Source organism: Martes martes, assembly GCF_963455335.1.
Source record: "Martes martes genome assembly, chromosome: 3".
In the NCBI taxonomy this organism is placed as follows: Eukaryota; Metazoa; Chordata; class Mammalia; order Carnivora; family Mustelidae; genus Martes; species Martes martes.
Window position 1 is genome coordinate 3,167,289 of NC_137890.1, and position 27,311 is coordinate 3,194,599.

Below are 27,311 nucleotides of genomic sequence, written 5' to 3' on the forward strand. Positions count from 1 at the left end.
CAAACACCGTGATTCAAGAGGAAGCGGGTCGTTCTATCTTCATTGAAGTGTGAACTGCCCGGGAGGACGTACCAATGGGGGCTCTTTCTGGATGTCGTAGGAGAGAGCGGCGCGTCCGGACGCGGACCGCGGGCAGAGTTCGGGGAGACGCGGACAGCGGGGGGGGGGGCGTCGGCCAGCGGGGGGGGGTCGTCGGCCGGGGGGGGCGTCGGGCCGCGGGGGGGGGGGGCGTCGGCCAGCGGGGGGGGGGCGTCGGCCAGCGGGGGGTGCATCGGCCAGCGGGGGGGGGGCGTCGGCCAGCGGGGGGTGCATCGTCCAGCGGGGGGGGGGCGTCGGCCAGCGGTGGGGCGCGTGGGCCAGCGTGGGGGGGGGGCGTCGGCCAGCGGGGGGCGTCGGCCAGCGGGGGGTGCATCGGCCAGCGGGGGGGGGGCGTCGGCCAGCGGGGGGTGCGTCGGCCAGCGGTGGGGCGCCCGCGGGACCGGGGGGCGCCCACTGGGTCGGGGGGGGGCAGGCAGGTCGGGGAGCTCCCGGCGACACAAGCGGCACGACCGGCACGACGGACACGACCGGCACGACGGACACGACGGACACGACGGACACGACGGACACGACCGGCACGACGGACACGACCGGCACGACGGACACGACGGACACGACGGACACGACGGACACGACCGGCACGACGGACACGACCGGCACGACGGACACGACGGACACGACGGACACGACGGACGCGCCGGACACGACGGACGCGCCGGACACGACGGACGCGCCGGACACGACGGACACGACGGACGCGCCGGACACGACGGACGCGCCGGACACGACGGACGCGCCGGACACGACGGACACGACGGACGCGCCGGACACGACGGACGCGCCGGCGGCAGCGGCCGGGGATGGCACCGCTCGGCAGGCTGAGGCACCGTCGTGCTCGCGACTCTCAGGCACCGTGCGTGGCGCGGCCGCAGCGTCCGTCCGCGCCGGAGTCGCAACAAGCCGGCCGGGTCCCCGGGTCACGGCGCCTCCGGCTCCTCCATCACAGCGGCGACGAGGAAACGGATCGTCCTTTCAAGACCCGTAATTCGCAGGTCAAGCGTCCGTGACGGAGAAGCCAAAATGCAAGCGGAGGATGCGGGTGGGCGAGGACGAGACCCGCACGCGTCGCGCCGGCGGCCCCGGGGCAGCGCGGCGGGTGGCAGCGGCGTCCAGGACGCGGTCAGAGCAGGAGACGCGGGAGAGCGCGGCGGGCTCAGCGCGACACGCACGGACTGAGGCAGAGCGAAGCAGCAGAGTCGCCCGAGTGCAGGAGGGACGGGGGGAGGCGAGGAGGAGGACGCGGGACGGTGGCGTCCGCGAGGCCGGAAACTGGTTCTCAGAACCAAGGGCGAGTAAAGCTCCCACGAGACTGATCAAGACCAAGGGGGGCGGGCGGGGGAGGGGCAGGAAGGTCCCCCGTAGGGCCGCAGGGAGGAGCCCAAGGACGATTTAAAAATTTTTTTAATTGTAAAAATCTAAACAAAATGCACAGATTCCTAGAAATACACTGAAATTGGTGTTTGAAAGATCTGAGACTCTCTCTCTCCGAATTGGAGGCTCGAACTATCTCATAAGCATCAAATTGAATAATTGAAAAATCTTTCCTCGGAGAAAACAACCGCCGTATGCAATTTGACAGGTAAATTCTCCCCGATTTACGAAGAAAATGCAGCCGTAAACATTCGCAAACTCGTCTTGAACATCAAAAAAAGCGAAAGAAATTTCTTGTGCTCATTCTTGGTATCAGAATGAAACAGGCAAAGGATGAACCAATAAAGCTTACGGGTAAATCCGTTTCCGGAGCGGCGGTGGCGGCGAGGACAGTCCCGGCGCGTCGGCCCCCGCCCCCGCCCCCGCCCCCCCCCCCATCCTGGGCAGCCGCATCCCGCCCGCGCCCCGGGCCTCCCCGCCGTCCCCGCTCTGCTCGCGTTTCGCAGCGAGGGAGGAGGTCCTGGCGGGTGCGGGGCGGGAGGAGGTCCTGGCGCGTGCGGGGCGGGAGGAGGTCCTGGCGCGTGCGGGGCGGGAGGAGGTCCTGGCGGGTGCGGGGCGGGAGGAGGTCCTGGCGGGTGCGGGGCGGGAGGAGGTCCTGGCGGGTGCGGGGCGGGAGGAGGTCCTGGCGCGTGCGGGGCGGGAGGAGGTCCTGGCGGGTGCGGGGCGGGAGGAGGTCCTGGCGGGTGCGGGGCGGGAGGAGGTCCTGGCGGGTGCGGGGCGGGAGGAGGTCCTGGCGGGTGCGGGGCGGGAGGAGGTCCTGGCGGGTGCGGGGCGGGAGGAGGTCCTGGCGGGTGCGGGGCGGGAGGAGGTCCTGGCGCGTGCGGGGCGGGAGGAGGTCCTGGCGGGTGCGGGGCGGGAGGAGGTCCTGGCGGGTGCGGGGCGGGAGGAGGTCCTGGCGGGTGCGGGGCGTCCCCGTGGGCAACCCCGGGGGGCGTGAAGAAGGAAGACAGACGCGGCCACATCCTGGGGACCGTGAAGACTGACTCGGCGCGGTGGGTTCCCGCCTCCGTCCTGCTTTCCCCGGAAGCTTCGCTGAGAACCAGCGGGCGGAGGGTGGGTTCGCCTCGATCCCGAAGCGGAGGAAACAGCCTCGGTCCCGTCTCTGTGGAGCCGCTCGTCCCCTCGGAAAGGCGGACATGAGGCACGTATGCGCGACAGTAAACACACACGTGCCGACGCTGGGACGAAGGAAGAAGATGCGGTCGCGGGCGCTGGGAGCTCTGCCGTGGGGAGCCTGGCTTTGCCTTGAGGTTAGTGAAGGCCACGCCCAGCCGGTGGTACTCGGTCGGAGACTTAAAGACGTGTGAAGAGTCGGCCCGTCGAAGAAGGGAGGAGGGATGGATGTGGGCAGAGGGAGCAGTCTGTCCGCGGGCCACCCATGGGACGGGACGGGTGACCTGAGGGTCTGGAGTCTGGCGAAGAAGAGGGAGGAGCAGGGCTCGGTCAACCAGGCCCAGCGGCCCCCAAGCAAGAGTGGGCTTGAACTCAAGACTTCCCTTCTCTAAGGGGGGGGGGGGTGCGCAGCCAAGTTAGTCTTTTTCTAAAGCCGTTTCTGACTATGGTGTGAGGACAAGGAGCATGGGAAGTAATGAGGAGACCGCTGCAGTGATCCGGATGAGAGAGCCCTGCGGCTGGGCCGGGCAGCTGGGGTTGGAGATGGGCAGAGCGAGACGTGGGGAGGGTGCTGAGATTTGGAAGGTAACCACTGGAGGTGAAGGGTGGGTGGGGGACGTAAGGGGAAGAACAGCCTGGGGGACAGGCGGTTGGAAAGCAGAAGGACCATTCACCAGTAAGAAACAGCGGAAAAGGACCAAGATGGGGGTGACGTGTAGAGAGGGTAAGACATCGTTCGGCCAAGTAAGGACCTCGAGTGTGAAACACAGGTCTGCAACCCAGAGTTGAGCTCCGGGTAAAGATGGGAAGTTACAAGGCATCTGTGTGCAGGCGGGAGTTTAGACCCCATGGGCTGTCGTTGACAGCCTTGAAAGAACACAGAGAGCAGAGCACAGAGTTCAGGATCCAGGAGCTCCCACACTTGGGATGTGGACCGCGGAGGAAGAAGGAGCCCCAGAGAAGCAGAAGGAAAGGCGGGGAGACGAAGCGTCGTGGAGAGCACAGAGAAGCGTGCTCCAGGGCGCAGGTGGGGTCACAGGCTGCTCTTGGATAGCAACTAGCGAGCTGGAGGACTTGTGCCGGACCAGGCATGCACATGCCCTGGAACATCGGTGGGGCTGTTCTCAGCCCAGTTCAAGTGGTGCAGGTAAAGGTGGGTCATGAGACACTGGAGGAGGCTGCAGCCAACCCCGCCATTCTCCTTCCAAGTCAGAACTTTCGATGCCCTGACACCTTCGGTTACTCCCTGTGCCGTTTGTTTCCCACTTCTTCCCCATACAGCTCTTTGGGTTCCCAGGCGAGAAGAGAATTGGCCATCAGAGAGAAAACATATGATCCCCATACGATCAGAGGGACACCATGCTTCGGAGAACCGCTAACGTACCGGTCAACACGCTGGGGTCTTCGGCATCTTGGTTTCTACAGCAGAAAAGCATTCCACCATCACTGCCCTGCTTGCCCCGATGATCAGGAGCGGGTGCTGAGTCACAGAACCCGTGTCCCACACCACGATTGCTGCGGCTGTGGTGTCGACCTGGGATCCTTGCACCGCGGTGTCCTTGCTTTGAACTTTCTTTGTGCTCTAGGAGCGTAAACTCACGCTGCTGTGGGACGTGGAGCCATTGTCCAGTGGCTGCAGAATGAGGAGGATTTGTTTAAATGCAGTTCTCATCCCCCACAGATTCTGACTTACTGCTTTTTAGGGAACTCTGAACTCTCTCTCCAGGCTGTGCTGATGGAGTTGGCTCAGATCCCACTTAGCGCGAGCCCGGCCTGGATGTGATACTGTCATGTGTGGGTTCAGAATGACTGTGCTCCCCGTACGATTATTCATCATCAAACAGAGGCTTGAGGACACTACGTTCTTGCTCACTAAGACAGGGCGTGCTCCTCAAGGACGGAAGGCAAAAGGAAAATCTCGCTCAGTGTGAATGCACCAGTAAAGATGCTTGTCTCCTCTGTCCGGGGGAGCTCCACATCCCACCCATGGTGGTCCCACGGGGACTGGTGGCATCCCTTGGAAGCAGGGCATCCCTGCTCCTTCCTTCTGCAGAGGCCGGCAAAGGCTGCCCTTGGCCATGGGTGCTATGGCGGAGGCAGGGTGGCCCAGAACAGAATCTATATTCTACAGGGACAAAGAAGAGATAAAAATCTAAGATATAAACTGTTTTGTAATTTAGATTTTGTTTCCCTTTCCTCAAATCTTTGAGGCTTCGGGCCAAAAGATAGCTGAGAAAAATGAAAAGGAAAAAAAATGGGCATGTGTGTTCAAAATCCTATTTTTAAATTGTTCATAATTTGATTATTTTTGCTGGTTCTATTAATCTTCGGAAGAGTGGCTGAATGCAAATGTAAGCACTTCAAGACATTAAAAATCATGCAGAAAAAAATCTGAGTAAAATTCCAAGAATATACGTATGTATATGCAACATATAAATTATAATTTAAGGGCCTTTCCAAGAACATTTGCTTAATAAATAGGAACGAGAATAGGAATTTTTGCAATGCTAATTATTACACTACTTTCTTTTTCCAGATCTCACAAGATGCTAGGACATATGCTACAGGTATTCATTTGGATGGAAAAGTAATCTTTAATGTCTATTTTATGAGAATGGAAGGTTCTAGAAAGTCAAAGCGTGTGGTTCAGAAAGGGTGTCCCAGAATGTTGTGAATACTAAATGGTGTTTGCGTAGTCACGGAAAGAAGTCATATTTACTCAAAGGTAACAAAGATCGTCAGAGCCCCAGTCCAGGAGACAGGCTGGAGTAGGGCCACCTATGGTTTCAAAAATAGAATATAGGGAGGCCTGGCTCTGACCAAGATTGCTTGAACAAGTCTTTCATTAGAGAAGAGGGTATTGTAACGGGGCCAGAGGCTTCCTCGGTTACCTCTGAAGTATTCGCACTAATAGACCAATAAAGTTCTCAGGTGATCTTCTGGCACCGGGCGGCCCCAGGTCGGGTCTGTGGAACGTGGAGGTCACGTTGGGGGGGATCCGGGGCCGTGAGCGAGCTCACGTTTTCCCCATCCCTGGCACTCGGCCCCTCTGGCGGCTCTCCTCCTGTTACCATCTGGAACCCTCTCCCTTCTCCAGAGACAGGCATATTTCAGCCAGTCCCACAGAAATCAGTTCAGAGACGTAGGGGACAATCGCCGAAGGTTCCGGAAGGTAATAGAAAACAACCTGGTGAGCGAGGCTGGGCCTTGCTCCCTGCTCAGAACACTTACCCCAGATCTGCGTCTGTTGGCTGCTGTGGTTCTTTGGTGCCGGACTCAGATTTTCACAACACTGAGCACGGGGATGTGCCAGGTATGTCCCGACTCTTTGGAACAGGAGCTGTGATAACTATCGGGCATGGGCATAATGCTGCCTTTCAGCCACCACGCTCGCTGCCCCTCAAATCCTGGGTAGGTCGATGGTAGAAAACACCAGCTCTCCACTCGGGTTCTTGGGAACTGATGTGCCTGGCGAACCCCTGACTCACGTGAGTCCACAGGGGGCATCAGTCATCCCGGAGAAGGTGGTCCCGGGATTCTGGTCCTGTGATAGAGGCAGCCCACGGCACCCAGCTCACACGAGGGTCAACCCTGGGGAGCAAAGGGATCATGAACACAAACCGATCCTAAGAATGGAAGGTCCTAGAAAGTCTCATTTTCCATTTCAAGGTGGGAGCCGATGTCACGCTTTGTTAAAAATGGGAACTCAAATCACGAGGGATTATTTAGGCACGTAACCCGAGGGCTGAAGGGCCACGACGGAAGGTCGAGCTGGATGCATCCCCAAACCCGTGTCCTGCCATCAGACACCTTAGAGCCTTGCAGGTGTGTTATCAACGAGCAGGTGTCGACGGAGCCTCAGCCGAGTCTCTGGGAGGAGGATAAGAATGGCTCCCGCTCTTTCTCGAAAGTGTTTGCAGCTCTGAGATGTGGACAGAACCGTACATGTGTGATGACGAGTGTCCCTTCGTGCGATTAAGTGCTTTGGGTTGATAGTGAGTCAAAAAGTAGCCAATTATATACGACTTTGTTTACTTTTCGTTCTCACATGTTATTTTTTCTGCCCCCCTGCCCTTCCCGCCCTCCACCTTGCTCTCCCTTTCCCGGTGCTCCTCGTGCCCCCAGCCCAGCCACACACGCGTTCTCATCCGTCCCCACCGCTGTCACTCTAGGACGCTGAAGTAGGGCAGGACCCTCGTCCCTCCAGCACGCTCCAGGGCCAGGGTGAGTGCCTTCTGGCTCCCCCACTCCTCCGCTTCTCCTTTGTGCGGTGCGATGGGAGAATGGAGGTCACCCCCCAAACGGCAGCTCCGGAGACAGGATTCGTGAATTTTACTCGGAAGATGAGGTTCTAGGGTTCCAGGCAACAAACAGACTTCTTGGATTTTTATATTTGTTTTTCTTTTATGTGATGTCAATTTTGATTTTTCAAGAAAACAACATAATTACTTATTTGCATTACTGGACATTGTGTCATAATTCTTGTCCACAAAATAATAGCAGCATTGTTATTAATCAGATGATTTTGAAAAGAGCTTCATGTTTTCATGGTTTGTTTTTAGTGGTTGGTTCTTTCTGTCCTTGTGTTTCTGCGCTGAGAAGCCCCAGTGAAATTATTGCTTTAAAAGTCCTTGAAATAACACTTTTCTGTGTGGTTATGTCTGTCACCTCCCCAATACATATGCTCATCTACCCTGCTGTGTTCTAGGGTTCAGGTGCTGCTTCGTAAAATCATGTATAATTATGTAAAACATTTACATAGTTCCCAATTAAATCTACAAAATACGGTGTAGACAGAGACGTTCCGCTGCTGTCCTCTCGACCTTGTTCTATTTTCTCTCTGCACATACAGACATAGGTGTCTCAGACACACATGTGTGTTTAAAGTGTTCCATTTGGTTATTTATTGGTTAAATTTGGTTTGGTTAATCATATTTATTTTGTTAATAATCCAGAATTACTGATTATTCCTGTCCAAAGACTGAATGAGTTGAAAGTCATGGCAATCATGGAACACCTCAGTTTCTGGGGTTCAGAAATTCTGTGGGTCAGCTGGGGAGGGCGCAGCGGGACAGCCGGGCTGAGAGCCCCTGGTGGTTGCGGTCAGGTGCCTCCTGGCACCGTAGCGGGGAGGGGGTCGCCAGGGACAGCGGGGCAGCTCTCAGAGATCACGGTTAGTGCAGGAAGCTATAGGGGTCCACCCGAAATCATCCCCATTGGCCAATGGACAAATGAGCATCAGTAATAGTAACGGCATTGATGTGTCACGTGTTCCCGTCTCCTGGTTCACATGATGTTTGAAAAGCCTCACTTGCTTATTTAAAAGATGCTAGAGACACGGCTAACTATTTGGGAAAGTGACGAGTAAAGAGGGAAACGCCAGCATTTATTCTGCTTTTCCTAAGTGAACACAGTGATCAGAGAATTGATAAGGGAAGTTTCATTTTATGGAGGTATTCTGGATTTGGCTGAGAAAATTAATGACAGCTTCAGAATATCACCATTTACCACTCCCAGTGGAATAAAGGGTTAACATTATTAGTTGACATCGCAGGTGCCATCAGTTTCTAACAAATACGGGCGGCAGGAAAACACCTTACAGAATATCGAGGATTGCAATCCACAGGATTTTTACTAAATATATTGCAACAAACAAACAAACAAAAGGGATAAATAACCTAAAAGTTAAGCATCTTAAAAGACATAGTCAGTCACTGAGGTGTGTGTTTTGTCTTGGATTCTGATTTAAGAAGACAGATAATTGGGGACATTAAAATATTGACACAATAAAATAAGTTACTATTTCTATTTTTATATAGTAGTCATATCGCTATTATTTGATTTTTAAAGTCATTAGTTCTCAGCTATTTATAGTACAATATCTACGAACGACGTGGTCTGATGACTGAAAGTACCGGCTGGTGTCCGTAGCGGGGGCAAGTAGAACTGGGGATGTCAATAAATCGAACAGGCCTGGCTGAGTTAAGGGTCAGTGAAGCCCAGGGAATGGCACAGCGGAAAGTATCGTATTAGTCTCTCCGCTCGGTGTAGCGTATGGATTTCCCCTAATAAAACTTTTTGATCATTTTATGTATATTTCTTTTTTTTTCTATCCACACATATACACATATGGATATGTGTTCTTTCTATAATAAGAACTATACTGTTTTATTATTTAGTTTATTCTCCTAAAAACAGTCCCTTTTTTTTTTTGTTACTAAATGCAACATGACTTTAAATGGCAACGAGTGGATACGCCACCCCTCTTGGACGTTGTGTCCACTTTCTCCACGTTCCTCGCCGTTCGCCGCCGGAGCTAAGTCTTTTTGAATGTTCTTGTTTGTTTTCTGAAGCGCACGTGCTGGATAGGATATACACCATTTTTAGTGTTTTCGCTGCTGGCTGGCAATCTGCCCTCCCACGAAGTCTCAGGGTTGCTAATAACTGGCTCAAGGTTGACTCTTGTCAAAAGGTTGCATAGCTTTTGTTCCTTCTTGTAATTTTGATAGGCGAAAATCTGTACCCCCGTTTTCCTTGCATCGACCAGGACTTATGGTCAGAGGCCTGGATGGGAAAAGGGCAGGACTGTACACTTGGAATCTTCCTACACAAATTAGGACTGGAGCGTATTTTACAAGAAAAGGTCTATGTTTGACATTGAGCATCACTGAAAAGTCATGGCCTGAGGAGTCATGTCACTGCCACATCTATAAGACTACTTCTTTTTTTTTTTAAGATTTTATTTATTTATTTGGCAGACAGAGATCACAAGTAGGCAGAGAGGCAGGCAGAGAGAGGGGGGGAAGCAGGCTCCCTCCTGAGCATAGAGTCCGATGTGGGGCTCGATCCCACGACCCTGGGAACTTGACCTGAGCCGAAGGCAGAGGCTTTAACCCACGGAGCCACCCAGGCACCCCTAAGACTATTTCTTTCAAGAGTATTTCCCCCCGTGCCACCTGTATCCAAATAAAAGAATTGACTTAATTTATGAAATCTCTTTGAAAAAGGCAACAGAGGTAAAATATAAACAAGTGAAAATGAAACATAATTCATTAATTTTTTCTTGTTGACCCCTCCGTATGCTGCTATTTAAAAGTCATGGTGGGACGCTGCTCCTCCCCTGTGACGCGTGGGGGTTCCACGGGGCAGCTATCCACAGCTCTGACCCATGACCCTGACACTGCCCTGCGGCCTGACATGCCCATTCAGGAGCTTCTCGTCCCACCTGTGGCCCATCGCGCGCTCTGCAGGAAACGGCTGCCTTCTCCCGTGTCTCCGTAGGATCCTGGCGACGAGGAGAGCGCTTGCCCAGCCTCGGGAAGACACCGTGCCGTTCCTCTCACTTTGGTGACGGACAGACCTCACTTGAGTCCGGAAACTCCGAGGCACTATCTCGGAAGACTAAGCTAAGACCGTTGGCGTGGTTCTCGTCTGATCCTTGCAGGGGTGGGAAGTCGTTGCCTCTCAAGCCGGCTGCCCCGGTGAGACCCGCCGAGCACAGCCACGAGTCCCCTTTCCCTCCCACCCAGAAAGAAATGCCAATGAATTTTTTTCTCATGAGACAATCAGTGGAATATTTCCAATTAATTCGTTTTCTTCAGTCTTTTGGAGAACACACCCCCAGTCTTCCAACTGTGACTTACGTTGTGTGGTTTGAGTCCTTTATCCACACCCCACAGTGGTTTTCCTGCAGGAACAAGCAGGACTCCGCTCTCCGTGTCTTTCGGTCTGCATCAGACTCACCTCCATGCTGACGGCCCAGGACACAGGCCCCGCGAGCTGGCCTCAGCTTACCGCACGTGAAAGCGCTGGGCGGTTTTGATGCCGGCCGCTGCTAAGCTGGGCCGTTCTATCTTGGATACGAACAATTAGGATTTTAAAGACCCAAGGGAAGAGTTAAATTTCACTGTCTTAGAGCTGGCGACTGCACCAGCCCTGTCAAACCTTCTTTCCGTCTTGGTCTGGCATCCACGGAGGCACCTCTAAGAACTAGCATCAGAGAGCCCGAGGGGGCAGTTTAGGTCTTTCCAAGTATCATATAATAAGTAGATACAAGATGCTCCAGAGTCCAGAGCCTGGGAAGGTCCGCATCTCGCTGTCTGGCATTTCCCTATGGTGCACACCTGCTGCCCACACAGCACGGACAGGACAGGGTGTCTCGGCCCCTCCCTCTGAGAACCGCTGACTCTTGACTCACCAGGGCCTGGGCTGCTATCCTGGGTTGTTCCTGAGCCCCAACCCTCGGGACACTAACATAGAATATGAACTATATACTCTACTTAAAGTGGAATAAGGGTAGCTGTTCTGTTTATCCTGTTGGCTGCTGTAGCACGTCGTAAATGAGTAGGAACACTGTAAATGCCTACGTTTAATTAGTATTCCCAGAATAATGGACAAAGTGATCCGAAACTGTCACATTCCTTGCCATTTACAAGGAGATGCTCCACTAAAGTTAGGTGGGTCCTGCTGAAATGGTGTGTCTTCACCGTTCCAGTTCACCTCCTTTCCCAGTGGACTGAGGGTCATCGACCCCTGGGAACTTAGACTCTGATTCTGTGCAGCCACAGGCCTTCCTGATTGCCCATTTTTATAAATGAAAGCAAGCTTTTTCAACTGCATTATGGCCATTCCCAGGCTTTCGTGACTTTTACCTGTTGGAGAACATGGCTTGAGAGTCATGTACAGGAAGTCTCCCTCGTTCACAGATTCTGTATTTGCAAATTAGCCTATGCAGTAGGTTTTTTGGTGATCCCCCAACTCTACACCCACAGAGCTCTTGTGGTCATTAGCAGACTTGCGTTCAGCGGCCGAACGTTTGAGTTGCTCATGGTGCACGTTCCCAGCGGAGGCCAAGCAGAGGGCCCTCTGTTTTCTGTTTCAGCTCTCATAGCATGAACAAACTTACCTTTTGCAGTCTACTTAGTGCCATGTTTTTCACATTTCTGCGTGTGATTTCACTGCTGTGCAATGGTCCAGCCGTCGTGCTGAAGAGCTGTCTACTAGGGGAAAACATAGGTGAAGTCTGAGTTTCTGCAGGCAAGAGCTGCAGGGCTGTTGGCCCTGAATTTAGTGTTAATGGATCAATACTATTACTAAATAAGGCATCTCTAAAGAGAAAAACACATACATCAAAGCTATGCATTGATCTGCTGATGAGAAAACGGTGGCCAGAGCCTTGCAGGAACCTAACCCTGAGTTTCCCTGAGGAGCAGCACAACTCAAGCTCGTCTAGACCATCATGAAGAGTCAACTGTCCTTTGTCCTTTATCCCTACACCAGTATTTGTCCTCCCAGATCCTCCCGTCCCTCACGTGGCTTTTTCAGGGGTGTAATTGTGTTCCTAGATGAAAATAACCTGAAGTGGGGGAACAGGGAGAAATTCACGGCCGCCAGTATCCAACCAGGAAGGGCAGGAAGCTGTGCCTGACGCCAGAGAAGAAGAGACCCAAGATAATCTGTAACTGCCTGAGTGGGTGCTGTGCCCGGCCCCGTGGGGAGACCACAGGTGCGCTGTCTCCTCGCAGGCCCACATAACTGCCCTGTCAGCTGGGAATCGCTGCCCTCACAGATTATGTCTGATGACGTTGACGTTTCGGCAGGTTAGGTAGATGGGCAGGGTGACGCAGAGGGGACATCGGAACGAGATTTTAAATCTCATCTAATTCCAAAGCATACACCGTAAACCACCCACCTCCTCTGCAACGTTGGAAGGAAGTACAGTAGCTTTCTTCCTGGGGATGACGCCTCCCCTGAGCTAGTACCATCATGTCACCAGCCTCCCACGTGAGAAACTGAAAATATTGGCCTACAGTCATTATTTGAACATTTCAGCCTGCTTGACGACCAGAAGTCTGTGAAGTTGTGTGTGTGCACATCTGTGTGTGCGTGAGTGTGCACGTCCGTGTGTGAGTGTGCGTGTCTCTGTGGGTATGAGTGTGCACATGTGTGTGTGTGGAACAGAAACTCAAGTGTAGCGTAAGTGGAATGAATGATCACTGCAAGCAAACGCGCGTCTGGCAGAACAGACACAGCGAAGAGAGGCCTGTTTTAACGTGAACACTGGAAGGGAAAATGGAGTCGGTCTTGCCCACCGACTTGCTGTTGAACTGCCGTCATTTCATCAATTTCTGCCTTTTATGGCCTGGCTGTAAAGTAACCCACATAATAATTCAGTCCTATATATCTTAAAAGTGTGAAAAATGTTTCCTGGGTCTGGAAATGTACCTGCAGAGACCTCCGTTCCCTCGTGGTAGCGGCGGATGTAAGGAATTCCAGAAAATTGTTGGATAATGTTACACTAATTCTCCTGTGATAAATTCAGACCCACATTTAGGTATGACTTCTGTAAAAAAGAATAATATCATCTTCTTTCTTAGCATCAGATAATAACCTCACCAAGAAATAAGAGGAAAAATCACTGAACTCTATAGAGCATCGGTACAATCGGCGAGCAGCACACTGAGTGAGAAACGGGGACTCCCTTAGAAGGAATAACATTATTCTGCCCATTGTGTGCTTTGTCATTGCCGTGATGAGATACTCTTTTAAAATAAATCGTATATCATGTCATTACATAAGGGCCTGTCATTAAAAGGAGGAGCATTTATTACACTCAAGCACAGGTAATACTATTCTTCTTTGTAATGTATCGGCGACGCTGTCCCCTTTTCCTGTAGGGCATGAGGCAGGAGCAGCGGAAGGACTAGGGTAAAATGACCGGTACTTTATCCTTCACCCGGTCCCACACGAGTCCCAGATCTTACCATAAATGTGTAAGACATCGTGGGCTTGTTTTTCACAAGGTGAGTAGACATCACTAACGTGGCAACATCCACTTGGCAGTGCGTTAGCTCTATGCTGGCTTTTAATGTTTGTGGCTAAAATCAAGTTTATATTTCTGCACAAACACGACACTATGTCATCAGCTTTATATGGTAACTGACGTCAGTCTGCAGCTGATTAATAGCCAGTGATTAAAAATAAATTGTTGAACGGCATGCCGTTAAAATAACACCTAAAATATCCCCAGAAATCATCAACAGGGTCAGCCAGTACCAATATCTGTCTGTGTTTGCAATGAGGCATCCCTTCGTCACCCTTCCCGATCCCTCAAGCCTTCTAGAAAACACAATTTCTGTGAAATCTAGGCTGTCAGCGTGAAGAGAAAGTTGGCAGAACACAGGTCCTGTTGCTAAGCGATCCCTGGCAAACCGATACGTGTACATCACGGCATTGGATGACATCTTGGGGAGAGGAGAGACTCCAGCGCGATGGGAACGCGTCGTTTCCTGGACAGGGGCAAACGCCGCAGGAGCCGGGCCTGGGGTCCGTCCTGCTGCCCAGGACCCCAAGCCGCCTCCATCGGGAAATAAAATTAAGTTCTACGGAATTTTTAGGGTCTAAGTACTTCCTGTCTGTGTCTACCCTTGCTTCACCTTTGAAAGGGAGAGTGAGGATTGTGTCGTGGATGGGGGGCATCTGTGTACCGACTTCTTGAGTGCGAGAGAGAAGGGACAACGTATCCGACACTGCTGCACTACACGTACCAAGGGGGAAGTCGGCTGGTCAAATCCCAGGGGCCTGGAGATTTTTAGTACCAAGCTCTTTCCAATCGGATGGGAAAAGGATCAGAGATCAGCAGGTACAAGCCCCCATGTTACCTCCAGAGACCAGAGTGTGGAGACAGTAAAGGGAGAGAGCCCACGGTCCCATGCATATGCCACGGCCCGCTCGGACCTGCGTCTGAGATTCAGCCCCCAGGGCCATTCCTCAACATGTAGCAAAATCTCTGTGAATTAAACTGAAGACACTGATCTCTGAGAATCATAGAACTTTAATGTATTATCTCTTTAATTGTGGTTAAAGTTACCCTTAAAGATCCTGCAAAGACAGTTTCCACATGACAGAAGCGTAAAGTAGGGATGCGACTCGGGCGCCGCCCGCCTTCTTCCCGCCGCTCCGTCCCCTCGGCCGGCTCCGGTCCGAGTTCTGGTGCTGCCCCGGCCGGGCCGTCCTCGCCCGCCCTGCGACGTCCGCCGGCCCGGTCTGCACCCGCAGACTCGATGCGGGTCATCAGAAATACGCAACCCTAACGGCAGAAAACATTTCGGACAAGGAAGTTCTTCTGAAATTGAGTCATTCTCTGGAGACCAACACGGGCCTGACCCTTAAAAATGGCTTCGATGAGGCCCACGTGTCCCAGCCCGCCTGGTTTCGGTGGGCGCGGCCTCGCCCAAGGAAGAGGACAGCTTGAATGAAGCTCCCTGTGCCTCTTGACCCTTCCCGGGCGACCCTCGTGAGATTGGGTTGTTCTCAGCGGGGCAGACCCAGGGCAGGGATGTTCATCGGGGTTGAATTCCGGGGCCGGAGGCTCGCAAGCCCATCTTCTAGGGGCCGTTCGGCCTGAGCGGGAAGACTGGCTGCGACCCGCCTGGCACGACACTGGACGAGTGACCGTCTCCCGATCGCGTCTTCATCTGCAAAATGTGGAAAATAGGACGAGTGGTCTGTCAGGGTTGTTAGAAGAAGTAAATGAGTTTGTGCGTTTTAAAGTGCTTAGCACAAAACATACTTGCTTCCTCTCTTGGCTGTGGAATGAGGACAACGGCAAGGCCCACCTCGCAGGGCACGTCGTGGGAACCACGTGAAACGCGCAGGGAAAGGGCTAGGTTAGGCTCAGTAACCCTTAGCCGGAAGAGCGAGGTGAACAGGCCTCCATTTTAGTGAACTGAAAAGAAGGCGGCGTCTGTGCCGTGTCCTAGTCGGGCTGCGTCAGCCCCACTCTGCTGACCCAGGTCGTGGCTGTGGTGAGAAGTCTTACCCGAGATTTCTAGAAGAGAGATGCACCTCGCTCGAAATTCACATTCCGCAGAGTCCACCCTGTGGGCCTCCTGGGCCGTCCTGAGGCTCTAGGACTCGTCCGCACAGCACGGCCACGCGACCGAATCTGTGTGACAGGTTGTGTGTGTGTCCATCTCACATCGACCAAAAGTGTGTCTTCAGAGCATGTTGGGTCTGCCACAGGCCGCTCGGAGACATTATAGCGTGATGCAGTGTCCACGTCCAACCGTTGATCTTCGTGAAAGAAAACGGTCATTGGAACTCATTCTTTCACCACCAGAAATCATCAATTCTCAGGTGCTGTGCATTATCGAAAAACGGAAAGATAACTCAGCTGGATTCGCAATCATCAGATGAGAAAAGCAGACTCGGTCCTCACAAAGATCGCGCTTTGGTGTTCGTGCCCTCAGGGGCACAACTCCAAGTTTAGGGCCCACTTATTGCTGCTAATTTAACATTTCACAAACTCTGTAAATCCATCAGATTTGATATTTAGTAAATAATTATCTATTTTTTTGGTATTTTGTACAACTGTTTCAAACAAGATGTTACTCTGTTTTAAAGCACTATGGTCTGCAATGGACAATTATTTAAGTGTTTACTTTGGAGAGGTGAAGAGATAAATCAGGAAAGGGGACATGTGGGCTTAGGACAGGTGCTCCCACTTGTCACGAACTGTGTCCAGGGGGGCAGGTTTGTATTTCTGCCCTGGTCACAAAGAAACTAAACCAGAAATTCTTTTAAAGGTAGAAAACAGTAAAACACTCCTCTCTATAATTACCAGTATTTATGCCCCCCCACCAAAAAAACTAAATTCTAGGATAAAAAAATAAAAACCCAAACTGTGTACTGCATAGGAAATAATGATAATAAAGTGAAATCTATGAAAATCTGTGCCACACAGCTGAAATAATATTCAAAGGACAATTGATAGGCTTAAGCATTTATTTGTATTAACAAACAGGGTCTGTAAGTCATATAAATCAGCATGAAATTCTACAAATAAATCAGGAAAGAACACTGCAGCTCACCTAAGGTAGCATATGGAGAACACCCATAAAAATACAAATGGAAACGTATGAGTCGGCAGAGAAAAACTAGTTGAAGCAATTGTTCAAAAACAAGGATCTTTAAAAAAATTTAAAACTGGATTTACTCATAACTAACTTATTCATGGAGACCAACGGGCTAAAACACAAATACACATGTTTTTCAAGGATTTCTGAGGGGAAGACGGACGTACAAAAAAGATCACATCAATTATAAAAGAGACTATTTTGATCCAATCTATGCACACAAATTCAAGAATCAGGATAAATGGATGATTTGGAAACACTAACAGAACAGACCCCAGAGCAGACTATCAAAGGAGAAAAAAACCAAGAGTTGACAAATCATACGTCTTTAAACGTAGCAGAGAGATTCCTTGCGGATTTCTGGCAATCTTTCAACATTCGGATAACCTCTGTACCCTTTAAACTGCTTCAGAGCATAGACGATAATTCTGCATTCTTCTTTTAATGCCAACATGGATAGCAAAAAGGGAAAGAAAGAGAAGCCACAGGTCCGTCTCACTGAGGAATAAAGAAACGGAAATACTAAACCAAATATTAGCCTATAGAATCCAAATTTATATCAAAAAACACCCTATGAAGAAGTAAGGGGATCTATTTTAAGAAAAATGATTCAAGGGGCACCTGGGTGGCTCAGTGGTTTAAGCCTCTGCCTTCGGCTCAGGTCATGATCCCAGCGTCCTGGGATCGAGCCCCACATCGGGTTCTCTGCTCAGCAGGGAGCCTGCTTCCTCCTCTCTCTCTGCCTGCCTCTCTGCCTACTTGTGATCTGTCTGTCAAATAAGTAAATAAAAAATTCAAAAAAAAAATTAAAAAAAAAAAAGAAAAATGATTCAATACTAGAAAACCTATCAATGCAAGTTCTATACAAAAGTAGTAAAAGAAAACAATCACGAGCTTACCTCCATTGAAGTTGAAAAGACACTTATTAAAATTAAAATTAATTTTTTAATTTTAAAATTTTAAAATTAAATGAAATTAAAATTTAGTCTGTATTCTTATTGAATAAAATATATTATCAAAATAGGAATAAACAGAAAATAAATAGGTAAGAATATTTCTATATATCAATCCAAAAGCCAGGACGGTATCATGCTTAAAAGGCAAACCCGAGGAGCACTTCTGTTAACATCAGCCACCAGTGGTGACGTTCACTGTGCCTACCCTGTGCACCCCTGGTTTGGAGAAACTAGCTGCATCGTCAGGTAAGAGGAAGGAATGAGAGGTGCAAATTTAGGAAAGAAGGGGCGAAAGTTAATTCATAAACAGATTCAATATACACTACACCTATGAATTTAATAACTAATAAGGATGGTATTTGTAGTCTTTTGGGAAAAAACAATTTGATTATTATTTAACAAATGGTATTGGAACAATCGAATCTCCATCTTCAGGAAAAAACAATGAACTGAGATTCCCTTCCTCATTGCCAACATCAAGATAACTTTCAGCTGGAGTCAAAGGTTGTTAAAATCAATAACAAAAATAAACCCAGATAAACACACAAATAACACAGGTTCCCATGAAGACTTCTGTCACAATTATTCGGGAAGGAGGAAGCTTTTCTAAGAACACAGAAAAACTCAGAAAACTGAAAGCATGGATGGATAAGCTTGTTACATTATCCGTTTTAGAACCCTTCATTAATAGAAACATCAAAAAATAGACTAATGGCATATTTGGGGGGGAAAAAAAAAGGAAGGCAAATTCCAGTGCTGTAAATTTAAAACATCAGACTAGCTGACCTCTCAGTTTGCTCCCTCTTTAAATTTCTACTCACTTAACGCATTTTATATAATTCACAGGTATGAACCATACACACAGGCTTACTCCAGCACACAGAACCAAAGGCTTGTGTTGAGGTCCTTCCCGCTAAAAGAATCGAGAATACCACTGAAGCAGAAAGATAACCACACGAGACAATTAGAAGACTTTGAAAGAATGATCACCAGTCATGGCGTCGATGGTCCCAACATAGTTTTGAACCCCCCCCAAATGCCCAGACAAAAGAAGCAGTTAAATGGCCAAAGAAGAACATCCATTGACAATGTCTACAATGAAAGGAGATAACAAGGTGCCACCCCTGAACACGAGTCACTGGTCCACACCCGCCCAGCATCCACGGGGAAGTGATGGGAGCGGCAATATGGACCGTGGCCAGAAGAAGCCCTCGACGGGCCGAGAGAGGGGGTGAGCGGTGTTGATCGGGGGTGTTTGTCCTGAAGAGCGGCGAAGGGTGTGTGGTCAGATCTCGAGACAGGATCTAGATTCCAGGAAGCCTTGGAAATGAATTCCCATGAGGTTTTCCAGGGCAGGCCCCATACAGAGGAGCAACCTCGGGAGAAAGCAGAGCTGACGTCAGTAATAACTATAGAGAAGAAGGAAGAGGGCAGGTCCAGACCAAGGTGAGGGAGAGGGACAGAGGAGGACATGGGGTCCAGAAAGGAAGCTGCCATGTTCTAGAAAACTCTACAAATCAGCACAAGAAGGAGGTCTTCCTAAGTTGACAGACTTATAAATGTATCAGTGTTGCAAATATAACATCGACAAATCTGGGGAAATTTCTTCCCTCATCTCTTCCTACAGAATCAACTAAAGAACACGTTTCAGGCAACCAAAGTGACTCCAGAAAATCTGAGGTAAGACGCAGTAGCGACCATTGAGCGTATAGTCACTAAAGGAAATCAGACTAAGTGAGAATCAGAGAGCCTGGCACAAAATGCTTATGGGGCCCGACAAGGACAGCGCAAAGGACCAGAAAGGACAGGGCAAACCTTGGCGAGAACATTTGGATACATGCATAAATTTTAACTGTTTCATCATTAAAATTGGGACAGGCAGCTTAGTATTGCTATTCTGAAGCCATTGCTTCTGCGACGTGGGAAAGCAACGAGTGGTTATGGGATGATCTAAGTTTCTCATCATCCGCATCTTTCAGAGCCGGGATTCTTGGCCTGGAAGAAGCAAACAGATATTTAATACAGAATAGGTCAAATACAAACTCTTTCAACCTGAATTTAAATGGAAAACTCTGACATGCATTCAAGGAATAGTTTATGATTAAATAGATGATTAAATCATCTATCAAGTGTCTACTTTTAAACTCTTCCTGCTGAAAAGACTTAAAAACAAGGGTCCCTCAGGGAGCAATGAGCCCTCCTGATGCCAAGACGGTGGCCTTGTGCTGCCATTTCTCATGAAATAAAACCAGGCTTCTCGAAGCAGCGGCGGTCCCCAGATCTGCGGTAGGAGACCAACGCGGCGTCGAACACCTTGAATACCAGACAGCAAGGAAGCCGTCAGGCTCTGTAGGACCAGGTCAAGAGACTCAAGACCCAGGGGCGCCTGGGTGGCTCAGTGGGTTAAGCCACTGCCTTTGGCTCAGGTCATGATCCTAGAGTCCTGGGATCAAGCCCCGCATCCGGCTCCCACCTCTGCGGGGAGTCTGCTTTGCCCTCTGACCTTCCCCCCTCTCATGTTCTCTCTCTCTCTCTCAAGTAAATAAACAAAATCTTTAAAAAAAAAAGAGAGAGAGAGAGAGAGAGACTCAAGACCCAAATTCAAGAGGCTTCTACAGACCAAAATAGGAAAATCTAAACTTCAAAAAGGATCAAAATTCAATGAATTGAAACCCAGCAAATAAAGTCTTACTTTTGTGATGATATAAAAAAAATAATAATCAATTGCATTTTGGAGATGTCTTTGAAACTGGATACGTGTAAGAGAAGAAACAGGTGTTTGTCCTGGTTTTTCAAAATATAAAATGTAGCACTGGATAATCAAGAGATGAGAAAATGTTTCTTGCTTTAAAATGATTCCAAGTGTTTTTTCAAATAAGAGAATTGAAATATCATCATTTTGCACCCCTGAGTAGAAAGAATAGCTACCACCAAAAACGGAGGACATTTCAGGGATCTTGTGCCTTCTGATGAAACAGTGTGACATCACCCATGCTCCTGCCACAGGCGTTAAACTAGGTTCAGCTCTGCGTTTGCAGGAAAAGCAAAGGACAGACGCGCATGCTGGGCTGCACAAAGAAAACGCAACTGGCAAAATCCAGACAGTGAGAGTCCCTACACGCTGAATAACGTAGCCCAGATCTTCTGAACCATCTGGCTTCAGGGAAAGAAAAGATGAGCAAGACAGTGTGACTAGAAAGAGACCTTTAAAAAAGATAAATTCGTTTTTTGATGGGCAAACCTCAATCATGGCAAGTGGGGGCGCACCTGGATGAATAAACTGTAAGGAAAGGCAAGGAAGTCGTTCCTGCAAAATTTGGGGAGGAGAAGGAGTCTTTGAGAGGGACAGCCCCCATGGAAGGGCTGCTCTGGAGTGTGACAACGGTCTGCTCTGTTTGTTAATGGTGGTAGGTGCCTTATAAAGAGTTCACTAAGCTCTATCTTTGTTCTGGGTATTTTTCTGTATATAAGCTTTATTTTATAGTTAAAAATTTTTTTAAAGATTTTATTTATTTGAGAGAGAGAGAGAGAGCACTCAAGAGTGCACAAGGTGGGGGAGGGGCAGAGGGAGAGGAAGAAGCAGGCTCCCCGCTGAGCAGAGAGCCCGATGTGGGACTCCATCCCAGGACCCCGGGATCATGACCCAAGCCGAAGGCAGATGCCTCACCGACTGAGCCACCCAGGTGCCCCTACAACAAAATAATAATAATAATAATAAATCTACAATGTAAAACTAAAAGAAAATTTACTAGGAAATGTAACTTGTGTTCATCTCTGTATCTATTCAGCAAATCCATGAAGGGCGCTTTGAATCTTCTGGCCCCCGGCTCCACGCTGAATTTTGTCCAAAGGGAGCCAAGGAGGACAGAGAGATGAAAGCCTGGGAAATTTCAGAAACTCGCGATCACACAGTGAAATGGTTTTCTGAATCTTGCTCAGAATTCCAACCGATGTCAAAGTAGAGGTAAAACACTCAAAGATGTGCATGCCTGGAACAAAAACCCAAAAGAAAGGATCCTCATTAGCAGGCTAATGAAACCAGCTCCAAACCCATCCTCCCACGAGGCTGGGCCCACAAAGGGGCGCTGCTCCAAGCCCGTGTCCCACTGGGCTTTGACTGGTCAAATCTCAAATTAAAATGTAGCAGAAGGTGTCAAACAGCCACAAGACTGGCCAGAACATCTCCTAAGAGCACTGGCAGAAAGGAAACTTTGTAGAAGAGCCTCAGATCAAATCAAAATGCCTTACACACTTGTGTTAGGAATTGGAAAGCAGAGCACTTTGGGGCGCTTTTAAGACAAACTGCAAAAGTAAAATCTGTGCACAGTTCTGGCTTGTATCCATGACAGAAGACAAAAGACTGTCTTTGCAAACAGATCTTAAAGGATGTGTCACCTTTGGCGAGGGATTTGGTCATTGGGAAGACATCTTTATTTAGCAACACTCCATTCCTTTGTTGGAAGCTATTTTATGTTGCACTTGTGTGTGAAAAAAAGCAAAGTTTCTAAGCAACCGTGTTGTATGCTGACTGTCTAATCCCAGCGAAATCAGAGTGGTTTTTTTTTTTTTCTGTAGAGAAAGGTTATGTATCTGTTTCTTATAAACTGAATCCTTCAAGTCTGTGTTGCTTGGTTATCAGAACTGTCTGGAAATTGATAATATTTCTGACATCAAAGTTTCCAGGTGAGAGAAGAGATAAAGCCAAGGGGACAACAGACAGAGTCTAGATTGTTTTCCCCTGCCCTCGATTAAGATACCTATAGCTTATTCCCACTGAATCCCTTATCCTCACCAATAAATAGAAAAATCAAATGAGTTTTCTTTTGCACCCAGCAAACCCACCGGTGGCCGTGAAGGTAGACTGGGGGCGTGTCATCTGGTGGGAAGGACGCTTTCAGAGTCCGCACCTGCGTTCCACCGGGAAAGAGATTTCCTCAAAACAGAGCAGCAGGGCCCGTCTCTGTCTACGCTTGTTAACGAACGAAGCTTTCTTTTTTCTCCTAAGCCTTCAGGGCCGCTGGTTTTAACCCTCAGCTTGGGGGCTTCATTTAGATGATTGTCTCTGTTCTTTCTTCCTGGTAGATCGCGTCGGGCTGTTGCAGACCCTACAGCGCTCGGCTCATTCCATCGCGCTTACAAAGGGGCATTGTAGGACAACGATCACCAATAACGCCTGGTATTTTCTCAGCTCCTCAGAGCAGGTGTTCAAGGCCGAAAGGCTCTGTTTCTGTAGTGAGACGCGCACACCGGCGAGGTGACCTGGGCTTGGATCTCGGATCTACCCCTCGCCACGTGTGTTTGCAGACAGGTTAGGTGGCCGTGGAGACTCTCAGTTTCTTCTCGACGCAGCGGAGCTAATAACATCCCTCTCAGACTGGGACGTAAATGCCGGGTAGAAGTTACCCATCACGAGAGAGTCCATGTTCAGTGTCATGATTTCGCCCCAGATGGATATTTACATAGCACCAATAGTGGGTTGAGGGTTTTATTTCCTAGAATTTACTTACACATATAGAAGCGACAGCCTATTTGAGCCTAACTTCTTTTTCTTTTAATTTAATTTTATTTTTTCAGTGTTCCAAGACCTGTCTAACTTCTATTTGAGAATCGGTCTGTGATCGTATTAAAGTGTTCTATGAACCACTTACTTTGAGGAAAGTTGGGGAAGTGACCAATCCCGGGCTCTCCGTCTGACTTAGGGAGGGTGTGGCTGGCCTGCCCAGCTACCGTATTTGGCGTGAACAAAACAGCTTTACTCGCGTTTGCACGCTTTGAGGGAGAACGGCTCGGTGCTGGCAAGGTCGTGCTGGGAGGTGTCCTCTTGTCGTCTCCCTTCCCACGGTGCCCCCGTCTCCCCCGGGGCTTCTCTTTCCCCGGAAACTTCTCCACCAAGAGCCGAGTGACCACGGAGAGCATGAGGACGGGATACCAACTAGAACACGGCCTGAGGATCCAGGTCAGCTGGACACAGGAGAGGAAAAAAGAAGCCCAGAGAATAACGAAGCTGGAAAGCGTGGAGCTTGGAACACAGGCAGTGCCGAGGGGACGCGCGCCAGCGAGCGTGCGCGCGTGCGTGCGTGTGTCCCTGGGAAGGAGGAGGAGAGTGATCTCACCGCCCGGGGTCCCCTGCGGAGCCCTTGGACTGTGACGGATTTCCCAGTTTGCTATATTTAGCTCCGGGAACATTCGTTTTTTAAACTTGGGTCGAGCAGGATGTAGCCTCTGTGAGATGAAGAAATGCCCCCTCCCCTTGAGTACCCAGTGGTCACCCCCTAAATGCAGTGTGGACGTGGCCTCCTCCCAGGGAGCAGCGGGACTCGGCCAAGGGGCTGAGAGCGCCGCGAGCAGACGGCCTCCACGCCCAGAAGAGCAGCGGACGGAGAAGCTCCTCACGGTCAACACCGCACGTGTTTCCTCCGCCTCTGGGTCCGGTCCTGGGAGGAGCACAGGCTTTTCCAACCTCCGCCCGTGCCCGGGAGAGGTACAGGGGCACAGGTCAGGGCGAGCTCCTAAGGCAGAGTGAGGGTAGCACGGGGCAGGAGAGGGTTGGGAAGTGGGTCTCACTGGTCCCCCATTTCCGCAGCCTCCTGGGGGCCCTGGGCCCCCACCCTCCTCAGCCGCCCCCTCGGCTACAATCACTCCATCCTCGAGGAATCAGTGATGCCTTGAGGCTCCAGTTAATGCCGGAGGATGAAGCGGGGGGCTCGGGAGGGAGAGAACCTTGGGGTGGAGATCCCCGACTCCCCATCCCTTGGCTGCAGCTCGGGGCTGCAGCGCGGGCCACCGGCTCCTTCCCGGACCTTGAAGTGCTCCTCTCCTGGCTTTGCCTCATGGTCCCCCCTTGAGAGCTGCAGTTTCTGCACCAGAGAGCTCACCGTCCGGCCTCCCGGTGCCGCCAGGCCTCCTGCTCCCAGAGGACACGCTCCCTGGCCCAGCTCTGGCCAAAAGCCCCCGAGGGTGGTTTCCGCGGGCTGCTGGCCTCCATCCTTCACGCGGCACCTGTGTCTGCCGCTCCTCAAACACCAGTCCGCTCGCCGGGGACTGTGGAGTCATTTTAGGTGGTCATGATCCTTAAAGATTCAATGGAATAGAATAAAGAGCCAGCGTTCGACACCTCCGGTGAGGACAGATGCTACTCAGACTTCCCTCTCAGGGGTGTGTGTGTGTGTGTGTATGTGTGTGTGTTGAGGGGCCCTGGGTGCACACATGCATGCGGCTCTACAGTGGAAGACGCTCTCCTAGGGTGGGTCATGGTGCAGGAAATCACAGGGCAGCCCCAGGCCCTGCCCCTCGGGGATCCGTGCACACTGGTGGGGACAGACGGGGGCTGGCCTGTCCATGTGCTGCCAATGAACTGGGGCCACCACTCTCCTCAGATCACTCCTGGAAGGTGCCTGAAGCCTTCAGACGCGTTTTTCAATCCTCTTTCGTTTGATGCTTGACAAACTCCTCCCTCCCGACCAGACCCTGGTTTCCCTGGTTGGTGTTGCCACATTTCCTTTGCTCTCGTCCTCTGCCCGTCCATGATCTCAGGGCAGGGCCCTGCCCTCCTCCCAGCGCGCCAACCAGGTCTGGGATTGATGGGGTCCAAGCGCCTCCGTGGACTTGGGTGTTGGAAGCACTCCATGTCGATGATGCTGTCCGTCTTCTCCTACTTAGCACGGCTTTCTGCTCGTGAATATCACACCGTGGACAGGCATCGTGCACGCACATGGCCGTGAGTTTGTATAGTTATGGAATTCATAATTGTGACATTGATGACCTATACATATTGACACGTAAAGTGAGACAGAAGGAGAGAGAATTGCTGATACTTGCCTGTCTGTATAACACACGAGGTGGGGAGCCCGCTTTGCACGGCAGACGTCGCCTGCCAGTGCTCAATATGGGGCGAGGCACAGGAATGCGGCTGCTAGGACAGGACAGAAGCCCCGTCAGGGAAGGCTTTCCGGGAAGTGATGGTTTCCAGAACCGACGGCCAGGCAGCCCGAGGCTCTGGCTGATAACCTGACCCCCTGTGCTGGGAGCTCCTTGGGTACCAGCCTGGTGTCTGCAGGGCTCGTGCACGACAGTCACAACGCATTTCCATGCTGCGCGTCCAGCTTTCGAAGTTCCTCCCGCCATCCAGAGATCTTCTCCAAGCCAGCCTGTTTCTGCGGGCTCCACAGTGCAATTTTCCATGCTGCTTGTGGCTCCTAATTCTAGAGCTAAATTGATCTTCCGCACCACGTTCGGAAGAGGGAAATGAAGCTTTTAAAGCTTGCTACGGATTCAGAGAGCTCCTCTCCTGGGTGTTGTCTATGGCCTCTGCAATTATATTTTTTTATCTAAGGCACTTTTATGTGAATAAAATAATCTCAGTTTCTTAAATGAGACAATTAAACTCCATTTTACCTTGTTTCCCTAGGGCGGTGAGGGCCTTACACAGAGAGAACATCTTTGTTCAAGCTCCTGATAGAGTTTTCTCCTCTTTATTGACTGACATCTGTGTTCTGAATTTTTCATGCCTGCGTTACACAGACCAGACAGGGCAGGGGTTGAACTCTGCCCCGCGGGGGCCAGTCTGAATAGTTGAGACCCACGTGATAATTGCCAGAGCGGGAGGGTCCCACACGCTTTGCGTTACTTGTCTTTCTCGCCAGTCTGCACCCTGATGGGAGCAACGGCTTTGTGTCTCAGCACCAAATCTTGTGTTTCTGTGTGTACCAGAGTGTTCTGCGGCTGTGCTCAGGTCCTTGCAATTTGCAGCTCTGCTATCACTGGGAAAAGGCGAGGCTGAGTCCTTGAAGTCAACAGGGAAAGCCCGTCTTCTTTGGGGGTAGAACCTGTTATTCAAAATATTCCTTTTCCTTCCCTGGGGACGTGCTTTTTCTCTGCCCGTAGACCTCAGGCTTGGCCGAGGAACGGCACGCGCTCCTTCAGGGAGAAGGTTTGGGAGGACTGTGTGAGCCCAGCCCCACCTTGCCGAGTGCATGTCACTTGTGCAGCTGGTGGAAAGTGAGAGGAAGGGACATACATCGTCTTTAGAAGCTCTCGGTCCCTCCTCACTCCCTTCCCCTTCCACGTCAAGACTCACAGTGTCCCAGAGAGAGACTCCAGAGGCCAACAGAGGTCTGTCCCTCTGCATTCTATTCATGTTTACATCCCAACCACTTCTGTGGCCTCTATGAATTCATATCAAAGCCGAAAAGAGAAATAGGAGGATGTGGGTGGCCCAGTCAGTGAAGCATTCAGCTCAGGTCACGATCTCGAGTTCATGAGATCGAGCCCCGTGTCAGGCTCCCTGCTCCGCATGGAGTCTGCTTGAGTTTCTCTCTCTGAGTTTCTCTCTCCGGTTGTCCCTCCCCCAACTCCCGGCTGTCTCTTTCTCTCTCTAAGATCAATCAATGAATCTTTTCTTTAAAAAGCTGAAAAGACAGGGAATGGGGAGTGAAATGCACAGACAGCATTGCACGGGCATCCTGTGACCTCCGCACGTCAGGTTCTAGGTGCCAGACATGGACTGAAGACAATTGTGAACATCGACCGGTTAAAAAACAGATTCCTAACTGATATGCGTGAGGGTCCAGGATTTCGACAGATGCACTGAGCACAAACAGTGCGTGAAGTGCATGGAACGAGGGAGTGTCTCGTTGCCGTCTACAGTGTTAGGATGCTAGAGCCACGGCTGAAGGTTCCCGGATGTTGGTCTCAGAGGGGTCGAGGTCATCCACCTGCAGGACTGGAGACAGTGCAGGAGCGCAGGGTTTCATGATGGTGCCCAGCCTTGTTTCCCGACTGTACCGGCCTTAAGAAA